Genomic DNA, 12,984 nt, shown 5'->3' on the forward strand with positions numbered 1-12,984 from the left:
TTATTTAGAGACAGGGTCTCACTGAGTTGCTTAGGGTCTCACTAAATTGCTGAGAACAGCTTTTAACTTGCAATCCTCCTGGCTCAGGCTCCTAAACCACTGGGATTACAAGTATATGCCACCATACCTAGCTTGTATGTGTCTTTTAATACATAAATGTGTGCATTTATTTTGGATAAATTCTTAGTAGTAGTATTGCTAGGCATGTGTGTGAGTTTTAGTAGAAAATACCAGTTTCCCAAAGTGGCTTTATCAATTGACATTTTCCAGCATATTCAAATTCTGTTGTGTCATCCTTATCAACACTTGATATTGTCAGTCTCTTATTTTAGCCATTCTGATGGGTGTATTGGTAGCACATTGTGGGCTTATTTGCATTTTCTGAAAACTAGTGAAGTTGTACACCTTTTCATAGGTTCCTTGACTATCTGGATCCCTTTTTTTGTGAAATGCATATTCAATTGTTTTGCTCATTTTCTATTGTCTGGATCTTTCTAATTGATTTGTAGGAGTTCTTTATATATTCTGGATGAGAGTTTGTTTTCAGGTATAGGAACTGCAAATATCCTTCCATTTTGGAAATTACCTTTTCAGTGTCCCAAAAATACATTTTGTTGAACAGAATTTCCTAATTTTAATAGTCCAATTTATAGTTAGTATTTTTTGTTCTATTTTAGAAACATTTACCTACTCCAAAGTCACAAAGATGTTCTATGTTTTCCTTGTAAACACTTTATTACTTAATATTTCATAATTAGGTCTGTAAACCATGTGAAATAGATTTTTGTGAATATTGTGAGATGGGAGTCAAGGTATACTTTTTTCATGTGGATATTCAAATGATTCAGCAACAGTTATTGAAATATTGTCACTTTCCTACTACACTGCTGTGTCCTCTCTGTCAGGGGTCAGGTGACTCTTTGTTGAATACAAAATCATCTTAATTACCATATATTATTCTTTTTTAAAATACATTTATTTTATTTATTTATTTTTATGTGGTGCTGTGGATTGAATCCAGTACCTCACACATGCTAGGCAAGCTCTCTACCACTGAGCTACCACCCCAGCCCCTGTAGCTTATTCTTGATATCTGGTATAGTAGATACCCCATCTGTGGTTTTCATTTTTATTTTATTAATTCATTTATTAATTTGCAGACTTGGGGATTGAACCCAGGGGCAGTATACCACTGAGCTATATCCCTAGCCCTTTTATTTTATTCTGATATAGTCTTCCTAAATTGACCAGGCTGGCCTCAAACTTGTGTTCCTCCTGCCTCAGGCTCTGGGATTACAGGCATGTACCACCACTCCCTGCTATTTTATTTTTTTTTGTCAAACCCAGGACTTTGGACATCCTAGGCAAGCACTCTACCACGAAGCTACATCCACAGCCCTGCAATGTCCTACTTTCTAATACATATTATGCCTTTTTTTTTTCTCATGTTATTGCTCTGACTAGGACTTCCCTTATACTATTGAAAGGAAATGATGAAAGTGAGTGATTCTTATCTTGATTCTGATCTCAAAAGAGAAGGTTTTTTTATGTTTGTTAATTAAATACCTTTACTGTAGGTTTTTTTTTCAGGGGGGAGGGGTGCGGGAGTGAGAATTAATTCATAATCTTTATTTAAAATGTTTAACATTACATTTTATCAATTTTTCCATATTGTAATTTTGTTGTAGCCACAATTTATAAGATTAAGGAAGTTCCCTTCCATTCTTCATATCTGAGAGTTTTTATCACATGTGTATATTGGCAAATTTTATCAGTTTTCTGCATCTGTTGATATGGTCATGGTTTTCCTTCTTTGTTCTGTTAGTGTGGTGAATTGTAGTGCTTGCTTTTCTAACATTTGACCAATCTTGCATTCCTGGAACAAACCAAAATTGGTGGTGACAAATGTTCTTTTTCTATATCTATGGATTTGGTTGGCCTATATTACAAGCTTTTTCAACCTACAATTGGAACGATGTATAGGAGTCTTCCATCTCTGTTCATGAATGAAATTACCCTCAACTTTCCTTCTTGAAATTTCTTTGTCAGGTTTTGTTCTTAAGGTTAAGCGGCCTTGTTAAAGAGGTTGAGCAACGTTTCCTCTTTTTCTTTCTCTGGAAGAGTTTGTGTAAGACTGCTATTATTTTCTTCCTTCAATGTTTGCAAGAATTTACTGAAGAAGCCCTCTGGGTCTAGAGTTATTTCCTTTGTCCCGCTGGGATCTCATTGTTATTTTAATTGGCAATGCTTATTTATGAGTGAGGTTGAGTAATTTCTTACAAGTTTAAAAGGGCCACTTGAAGTTCTCCTTCTATGGACAAATGAGTCATGCCCCCCCTTCCCCCTGTCCCCCCACCCCCCCAATATTTCTAATGGACAGCCAAATGAGTCATACCCCTGTGAATATTTCTAATGGACTCTTGCTCTTTGTTGGTAAATATTTAAGTATTTAAATGTTAAAGATATTAGCCCACATCATATTATACATTGAAATTTTCCCCCAAGTTTTTTGTTGCACCTTTAAGAAATTTTTTTCTACATCAAAGAATTTAAAATTTTACATAAAATTTTTCATTGTTACATGTTCAAATGTGTTAGTTCTTTTTTCTTTTATAGATACACAAGTATTTATTAGAATTGTAATAAATGCTATGGCCAACTTTGTTGCTAATTTTCTTTAATCAACAGTTTATATAGTGCTTATCATGTTCTGTAAGCTATGCTAGAAGCTATATGACTATTAGCACACCTAATCCTGAAACAGACTGATATGATAAGGAAGGTTCCAGGGATTCAGGAGGAATGAAAACCTGTGACACTCCTTTGGGCCATAATGGCTTCTAAGTGAAGTCTGTTCCAACCAAACCTGTGAAATTCTGTGGTTTGTCCTAATGCATCCTTTTCCTCTTTAAAAAGCTTCCCTCTGCCCAGAAATTTTTGGAAACGGCACTTTTTGAAACAATTAGATTTCTTCCATCTTCATTTGAATAAAACCTCTTTTCCTACCAATCTGACTGTGAATGTTTCTGAAGCAGAGAATGTTATGGTCAAGACTTGCCCAGTAACAATTTTGGCAAGCCATTCCAGGAGCAAAATCCTGCCCTGGAAATCTTAGGCCAGCACCTATCTCCTAAGGAGAAGGCTGAGGACTGAGATGCGTTAGCAACTAACCAAACCTACAGTTGGAACAATGGGAATAACTATCCTGAGATATTTAAATCCTTGGACATTTGTCCTTTTCCTTCCTGTTTTAACTTTGGCTACCTAAAAAATGCCTAATTTGTGAGGAAAATGAAGTAATTGAAAATGACAGATGATTTGTCACAGGGCTGGGACCTTCTGTGAAACCGAGGCAGTGCAGAGGCCACCACTTCCCCCCAGATTCTTGGGATCAGGTCAAAGAATTTCAGACAGATTGCTCAGAGTTACAGGAATTAGTTTGTTTGTTTGTTTGTTTTATTGGTACTGAGGATTGGATCCAGGTGCACTTAACCTCTGAGCCACATCCCAGCCCTTTCAATTTTTTTATTTTGAGTGATGAACCCATCCTAATTCCATCTCAAGATTGGGAGCTATCTCATCACAAAATCATGAAAAGTTAATTTCTGTTTTACTACAAATTACTGTGATTTCTAAACTTATTTGGAATTTCTGCCCGTGCTCTCTGAACTCACCCATGCCTGGCTCCCCCTGACCAGATAACAGCCCTCTCTAAAACCTTAGGGGCAAAACATAAATCCTGGCTCCCCATGACCAGATAATAACCCTCTCTGAAACCTCAGTGGCGCCTCATAAATTCTGATGTTGGGATCTGAATTTACTTTCTACCTTGAAATATCATTCCATGTGGATCACTAACCTACTATCTGCCTTTGTATTATGCTTGTCAAAATCCTGTTATCCGTAAGTTCTCAAGACACCCCCCTTTACAACTTTTTGTGCTAAAAATTCTCATAGAGTTGGGGGTGCTGGTCTCTAGCCTGTGTTAGGGGAGACAATTGCTGATCAGCTTTCTTTATGTATGAAAGAATTCCCCACGCAAAGACACTTCGTCGGGAGAATTCCAATTTTATTGCAAAAGCTGTGTGTGCTTATATAGAACTAAAGGGGAGATGGTAGGGCTTAGATAAATGGCAGGCCACCCGTTTATTGGCAAGTTCTTCCAGATATGAGTTCCCACGCCCAGGCATTAGTTCTCATTGGGGCTAAGGTTCCCCGCCAGCGAGGTTTGAAATTGGCGCCGGCGGGGCGGGAGAGTTCACAAGGGCGGGAACTTTTCGCGCCACTGCAGAGAAGAAGAAGGTAGGAAGGAGAAGTCCTTAGGCGCCATGTTGGGGTTTTTTCTCTGAGGTATGGCTGCCGTTTATACTTTTCCCAACAATGTACACAAATACAAGCTTGCTTTAATTTGATTTAAAATTGGAGTTGGCATCATTATCCAAAGTACAGGTATGAAGACACAAATTGGTGTCAACATACTTTATATTGTAAGGGTCCGGCGAAACGTTGGAGAAGGAGAGACCACACGAGACTAGCTCCATGCAATGGCAAGGGGGATTTATTAGGGATCCGTTCCAGTGCGCTGGGGCTCCGTGCTCACTCAAGAAGGGAGAGCAGCCCAGAGCCCAGAGTAGAGGTCAAGCAGAGCTTAAGTACACTTTTTGGAGAGGGTGGGGGGCTTTGCATACATCAGAACAAATCATCATGAGGCGCGGGAAAATTGAACAACAACTCTGATACATGATTAGTCCATTCATTGGCGGGAACAGGCTGGGCAGGGGTGATTGGTCACTTCTAAACTGGGTACACATTCAAACTGATTGGTTCAGGCCCTGTGACAAACTGCACAGGGCCCTAGGCTGAATGGCCAGTAGGGCGTTGTCTTAACTATCTCAGGAATCTGGGTGTAACAGAGGAACTTAATAATACCTAATCTTTTACATTTTAATTCAAGCTTTCCAGCTTAGAAACTTTACCCTTTCATTATACAACCAGAGATATGAAAAATTGTGCTGTATGTATAATAAGAATTGTAATGCATTCTGCTGTAATTTTTTTTTAAAAATCAATTAAAATAATTGGAGTTGGTGGTTCTTTGCATCGGGGTTCAACATGAGACAGAGCCTTGATAGATTGCTGAGGCTGACTTTGAACTGGCAATCCTCCTGCCTCTCTAGTCACGGAGATTATATTCTGTGCCACCAAGCCCAACCCAGGAATGAGTTTATTAGCAGGAATGAAAAAGAGGAAAGGAGGGCACTCTCAAGGAAGAGGTGGACCTATCATGACCCTTTTGCCCTCCAGTGTTTTGGAGGGAGTCCCAGGAAGTTTCCAGAGTTCCATCCAAGTCCACCTCTTGACTTTTGACTGACAGCATAGGAACTGCAGGAACCACCTCTAAGAGAGGACGGTGAAGATATGAAAAATAACATTCCCCATGACAGCCCCCAGGAAGAAAGGAGGACAGTGGGATGGGCATGGTGGCACATGCCTGTAATCCCAGCTGCTTGGGAGGCTGAAATGGGAGGATCATGAGTTCAAAGCCAGCCTCAGCAATTGCAAGGCACCAAGCAACTCTGTGAGACCCTGTCTCTAAATAAAATACAAAATAGGGCTGGGGATGTGACTCAGTGGTCGAGTGCCCTTGAGTTCAATCCCTGGTAGCCCTCCCCAACCCCCAATCCCCCCAAAAATAACAATGTGGCCCAGGAGGAGGGAAGAGGGAAGAAGGCAAACATTTAATGGTTCCCAGTGAAATGGGTCCTGAAGGGAGGAGGCAAATACTGAGCACTTTCACCATTTCCTATTGCCAATGAATCCTGCAAGGAGAAAAGCAAATAGTGAAGTTCTGGGTAACAATGGATCCCGGAGGTAGGAGCATAAGGATAATGAGCTCTAAGCTCTGGGCTTTCATCCTTTCCCAGTAACACTGAGTGCTGGAGGGAAAGACGGAAAAAATGGGCTCTGGGCTCTGAATTTTTACCCCAGTAACATGAGTTTCCAGCTTCTACAGCTGTTTCCCTGAGTTAGATTTTTAACCTGAACAACTAGTTTCCTGACCGCACAAGTCTCTAATGATTAAGTCACACTAAACATTATGCTATGATTTGCTCTCATTAAGACCGATAAAAAGGGCTGGGATTGTGGCTCAGCGGCAGAGTGCTAGCCTTGCATGGGCAGGACCCAGGTTCGATCCTCAGCACCACATTAAAAAAAAATAATAATAAAGGCATTGTGTTGTGTCCATCTACACCTAAAAAATAATTTTTAAAAAAAAAAGACAGATAAAAAGCAGACCACTCTTGAACCAATGCCCATTTTTTACCTGAAAATGTGTCATGTTCCATTCTGCCAAATGCTTAATAAAGACAGCTTGCTGATCCATTTGAGATCTGCTCCCATCTCAATTATTTGTGCTTACAGACAATATGGTGCTCATGGAGTAGGAGTTGTTTTGTTTTGTTTTGTTTTGAGAGAGAGAATTTTTTAATATTTATTTTTTAGTTTTTGGCAGACACAACATCTTTATTTGTATGTGGTGCTGAGGATCCAACCCAGGCTGCACGCATGCCAGGCGAGCACATGCAGGCAAGCACACTACCACTTGAGCCACATCCCCAACCCAAGAGTAGGAGTTTTTAAGGAAATTGTTTTGTTTCAATTTTCTTTCCCCTTGATGGGTTTGTTACCAAGTTTCCTTATTTTTTGCCTCAATTGCCCACTCTTTAAATCAGTTTATTACCCTTCAAATATCCCCATCAAGCTTTCTTTGATGTTTAGCTATTAAAGTGATGGAGGTTATGACATAGTTTGGGAAATTGAGTCCAGACCACATAATATGGTGTGACATAATCTTGACATAATAGTTTTTCTTAAATGGCTGTAACTTAGGGCTGGAGGAGGTTTTAACCCACCAATCTCCCCCCCCCCTTCCAGTACTTATCTGTTAGATAAGGCTCCCTTTGGTTTTCAGTTGCCTTTCATTGTCCTTCCCTGCTCACCCATTCATGGCTGACTAGCTACCTAACAGGGTCATGTTGGAAGTCCCATCAGGGTGCACATTGAGGATTTTATCTCCATTGATTGAGGTTTGGAACCATGAGTGGGTCATATTTCTGTGCCAGCTTTCTACTCTCTAGTCTTGAGTAGTTGTTTTGGGTTTGAGTGAACCATAAAACTCAAAAGAGGGCTGGGAATATAGCTCAGTTGGTAGAGTGCTTGCCTCACATGCAGAAGGCCCTGGGTTCAATCCCCAGCACCAGGAAAAGAAAGTAAAAGGAACATAAGTGGAATTTAAGCTGCTTGAAGTTCCAGTGAACCATTCTAAGCCATTTGATTCTTGAATACTGATCAGTAAGGTAAATTCAAAGAATGTAAAACTTTTCAACAATTATATTGGTTGGGTGAGTGTCCAGTTTTGTTTGGGGATAAGATTACATCATGGCCTATAGATCTAAAAGTGCAGGCTGATTTAGTACAACTGTTTAGATGTTTGTTAACTTGAAAGGCTGCAAGTGTAGCACAGTGGTAGAACACTTGCTTAACATACACAAAAGGCTGGGTTCAATTCCTAGTACTGTGAAAAAGATGTTTTGTTAATTTGATAAATGGTTGCAACAGGGCTATCAAGCTGTTCTGATGGCTGCAACAACATATTTAGCTACTAGCATAGGAAATTTTATTTCAGAACATAACCCATTCCTGGGTTGAAAAGAACTTCAGGATACTTAAACTCATCTGGAAAATACATAGTCAACATTTACCTTGAGCAATTCCATTCACCCCTTGGCATGTGAATATCTTCCCATCGTTAAGTAATAGTAGTGACCAGTAAAACCTGAACCAATATCATAGCAGAATTGTAACAGTGGTCCTCTTTATGCTTTTTTTTTTTTTTTTTTGATACCAGGGATTGAACACAGGGGCACTCCACTGAGCCACATCCCCAGCCCTATTTTGTATTTTACTTAGAGACAGGGTCTCACTGAGTTGCTTTCTGCTGAGGCTAGATTTGAACTCATGATCCTCCTGCCTCGGCCACCTGAGCCATTGGGATTACAGGCCTGCACCACTACTTCCAGCCACTTTGATTATAGCCCTGCTGCTCTGCCACTGAGGTTTGTTTTTAAAACAGATGTGTTTCTTTCTCTTCTTCTCTCCCTGCTCTTCCCTAATCTCTCCCCTTCCCTAATCTCAGGAGAAATAAGATTGCCTTTCTTCTCCATCCTAGGCAGTTATCTGTCCTTGAGCACACACCTACCACAGGAAGGAAGAAATTCAGACTTTGGGGATAGCACCAGAAGATCTCAGAAATGACTATCTCCCAAATTAACAAGTGAATTACAACTCTTGACAGAGAACAGTGGAATGTAGCCTTTAATTCACCTCTTTAAAAATGCCTCAATCCCCCTGATAGGCAGAATCACAACCTCTGGGACAGGAGTCTCCTGTATTTCTCCTTTGCTCACAAAGCAATAAAACTTCTTTTTCCTTTTTCTCAAAACTTTGTTCTCATTATCAAATTGGCATCTAGGACAAGGACCCAGATTTTGGTAACAAACTTGGCAACTCAGATAGGACCCAAGAGCAGCTCTTGATCCAGCTTTCCTGGGCAGGCCTGGTACTCCAAGCAACCCCACTTCTCTGCTGAGGATGCCAAGGTGGCTGGTGAACTTGTTCAGGGTCAACTGCTGGAGAGTTAGGAGACAAATGAGTTTGCCTCAGGTTGAACCAGAGGAGCTGTTCTGTGAGTAAAGGGAGGGACTAAGGGACTGTCCCAGCTGCTGCTGAAGCTCCTTTTGCTTCAGGGAACTCTCCCTGAATGGTACAGGTTACTCCATCTTGGACCACTTTGAGAAAAAAGAAACTGAACTCAATAATGTTGTGACAACCTTGGTCATTTGTAATCCCCCCTGGTGTGTGTGCCTAGACCCTTGATTTCACACATCTGGCCCTTCTTTGTGACAACATCTGAGTTCCACTGGTATAGGAGTCATGGTTAAGTGGGACATTTACTTCCTTCTTGTCTGTTCTAAATTTTCATCTGTTTGTTGACCTTGGGTTTGAAAATTATTCTCTCTGTTTGTCTGTCTGTGTTTTCTTTGTATTTGTTACTGCCCCTTTTAAGATGTGGGCAATGCTTCATTGGCCCTATAAGTAATCTCTTGGGAAAGATCTTGGCTGGTTTGTTTTTAAGGTTTCTGTCTCTCAGCCATGGTTTGTGGATCATTTCTTGTTGTTGTAGTCTCTGTCTTTTTTCTTTTTCTTTTTTTTTTTTTGGGGGGGGGTGTATAATCTTGCAGTTGAAGTTGGCCCGTCAGAGGTAAAGTCACTGGAAGAAATTCTATATGTGCAGATCTGTCTATTTTAAAGGTTCCCATCTGTCAACCATCGTTTTGGAGATAATCTCTGATTGTCTGTCTCTGTGTTTCATTTTTGGTTTTTGCATCTGTTACTGAGCCTTTAAAACATGAGCCATGCTGCATTGACCTTACCAGTAGTCTCTTGAGAAAAGATATCTTAGCTCAATGGGTGACCTATAATTATAAGCCTATCTAAGAGAAATATGTTTTATGTTTTACACAATCTAGCCTTTGAATCGTTTTCTGGGTTATTATACAATATTGCATTTGGAGTTGGTCTGTCAAAGGTGAAGTATATGGAAAAAGATTCTGTATTACAGTCATTTATGCAGTTGCACGATAAGAAGTCTAAACAGTCAGAAACTAGGTTGAAGATGCCAAAAGGTATTGCCTCTGGTGTGAGTGGACAGGATATGAAAAGAAAAAGGTTTTTTTTTTTTTGTTTTTTTTTTTGTCATTGTTGTTTTACAATGCTGGGGATTGAACCCAAGGCCTTATCCATGGGAAGCAAGCACTCTACCTACTGAGCTATATCCCCAGCCCAAGAAAGGGCTTTTGAAAAAGGTTTAAATCTTTTCAATCCAGTGCTGACACTCCCAGCATTGTTTCTCTGCCTGGCCCTGGAAGCTGCAGATCATCTCACTGTGGATCAGGGACACCAGCCCAGTACTGGGGGAAAAAATTCCAGAAAAGTTGACTGAGCTGTAGAAAAATGGGCATAGAGAAACTGGCCTCTGCCCTGCCTTCCAGCCTCTTTTCTTATGGGAAGTGGAGACAAAAGATGTGGCAGTAGGTTCTAGCACTGTTAGTTTATGATATGGAGACAGGAAGGACACCCCATTTGGCTCGGGGATATCACTGAAACAACTGGACCCAGAAAAGAAAAAGAAAAAGAAGAAGAAGAAGAAGACAACGACAGAAACTAAAGCCAATCTCCAATTTGTGTTTTGTTGATAGCCTTTACAAAGTGATCTTTATGGAAGGCTAAATAATAGGATGGAAATGGACTCTTCCATTGAATATCAATATGCCCGTGTAAGAAAAAGGCCCCAAAGGAGACTCTGGATACAATTGACAGTGGGGAATTCACTTAAAGTTGATGAGATTATAATAATGATAAGAGATACAAGTCAGGCTCAAGAATATCCTGTGCTCTAACCACTTAAAGGCAACATAGGAGAAAAAAAAAAGATTAAGGCACAGTTTTTGTATAAGCCAGATTGTCCAATCATTTCCTGGGATGAAATTTTTATGTAAATTAAATGCACAGATAACATTCATAAGGATTATTTTATTTTATTTATTTATTTATTTTTATTGGATTTTAATATTTTTTTTTTTTTTTTAGTTTTCAGCGGACACAACATCTTTGTTTTGTATGCGGTGCTGAGGATAGAACCCAGGTCGCACGCATGCCAGGCGAGCACTCTACCGCTTGAGCCATATCCCCAGCCCTCATAAGGATTATTTTAGAAAATAAATTTAAAGGGAGTGCATCACCCCCGTGTACCGCGTCACTGTTCAGGAGAATGATGAGTTAGATCAGCTAAAAACTATCTTGTTAGGAATTTCTAGCAAAACTGGGGTGCTCCAAAACCTAGTGGAAGGATTTTCATCACACGAGGATCAGCTACAGGGGCTCAAACGGGAGCGATTTGTCCGCTCAGAGGGTCACGCTGCTTATTCAGCAAATCGCCCCGCGGCTAGAATCTACGGCACGCGCTGGGAAGCAAGAGATAGCAACGCAAAGATACAGCGCTGCGGATTCTGTGGTCTCCTGCCAGCTGTGCAATCACTGTACACAGTGCTGAATTCTGGGTTTGAGACGGGGGAAGGAAGCGGTCCAGTTCGGTTCTCCACACCGGTCAGACCACAGAGGAGGCCAGCGGCCACCATCTTGGAGAGCTGACGTCATCATCCCTGTTTTCGACTGATCGCAGCTCATTCAACTATAGAACAGGTAATTTCAGGCTGCCATTCGCCTGTGTCTGGCAGACAAAGTACTCAGGCTCAGTGCTAAAGAACCCGCGGAAACTGCCTCTTGGAGCCTGCTCCTATCAGAACATACACTGAGCCCGGAGCTGCCGAATTCTGGCTCCCGGAACTGCTCTGGCCCAGGGCTAAAGAACCCGCGGAAACTGCTTCTCAGTCCAGATCCTGCTGAATACTGTGGAAGCCAGAGGGGCGGAGCAGAGATGCTGCCCACGCCCGGAACAGCCCCAGCGACCCGCCGGCGTGGTATCACTTCACCCCAACTGAAGTAGGGGCCGAGCAGAACTGCCGCCCGAGCTCGCAAGGTAGGCAGACCTGTGACCGACCGGAGGAACAGGCCCAGCGGCCTGCCGGCGTGGTAGACACGTCACACCAATTGGAGTAGGGGCAGAACAGAGCCGCCCACGCCCGGAACAGGCCTAGCGACCCGCCGGCGTGGTATCACTTCACCCCAACTGCAGTAGGGGCAGAGCAGAGCCGCCGCCCGAGCCCACAAGGTAGGCAGACCTGCGACTGACTGGCGGAACAGGCCCAGTGGCCTACCGGCGTGGTAGTCACATCACCCCAATTGGAGTAGGGGCAGAGCAGAGCCGCCACCCGCGCCTGCAAGGTAGGCAGACCTGCGACCAACCAGAGGAACAGGCCCAGCGGCCTGCCGCCGTGGTAGACACGTCACCCCAATTGGAGTAGGGGCACAGCAGAGCCTTCGCCCGCACCCGGAACAGGCCCAGCGGCCTGCCGGCGTGGCAGACACGTCACCCCAATTGGAGTAGGGGCAGAGCAGAGCCGCCGCCCGCACCCACAAGGTAGGCAGGCCTGTGACCGACCGGCAGAACAGGCCCACTGGCCTGCCGGCGCGGCAGACATGTCACCCCATTTGGACTAGGGGCAGAGCAGAGCCACTGCCCGTGCCCACAAGGTAGGCAGACCTGCGACCAACCAGAGGAACAGGCCCAGCAGCCTGCCGGCATGGTAGACACGTCACCCCAATTGGAGTAGGGGCAGAGCAGAGCCGCCGCCCGCACCCGGGACAGGCCCAGAGGCCTGCCGGCGTGGTAGTCACGTCACCCCAATTGGAGTAAGGGCAGAGCAGAGCTGCCACCCGTGCCCAGAATAGGCCCAGCGGCCTGCTGGCATGGTAGTCATGTCACCCCAATCAGAGTAGGGGCAGAGCAGAGCTGCCGCCCGCACCCTGAACAGGCCCAGCGGCCCACCAGCGTGGTAGTCATGTCACACCAATTGGAGTAGGGGTAGAGCAGAGCCGCCACCCAAGCCTGGAACAGGCCCAGCAACCCACCGGTGTGGAAGTCACGTCACCCCAATTGGTGTAAGGGCAAAGCAGAGCCGCAGCCCGCGCCTGCAAGGTAGGCAGACCTGCGACCGACTGGCAGAACAGGCCCAGGGGTCCGCAGGCGTGGTAGACATGACACAACAACTGGAGGAGGGGCAGAGCAGAGCCACCGCCTATGCCTACAAGGTAGGCAGACCTGCGACTGACCGGCAGAACAGACCCAGCGGCCCGCCAGCGTGGTAGACAGATCACCCCAATTGGAGGAGGAGCACAGCCACTGCCCACCCTGCAAGGGAGACTTGTCAACTATACAAGAGCAATATAAATATATAGGGGGAA

Source organism: Spermophilus citellus (assembly GCF_964194105.1).
Source record: "Spermophilus citellus genome assembly, chromosome: 3".
Lineage (NCBI taxonomy): Eukaryota > Metazoa > Chordata > Mammalia > Rodentia > Sciuridae > Spermophilus > Spermophilus citellus.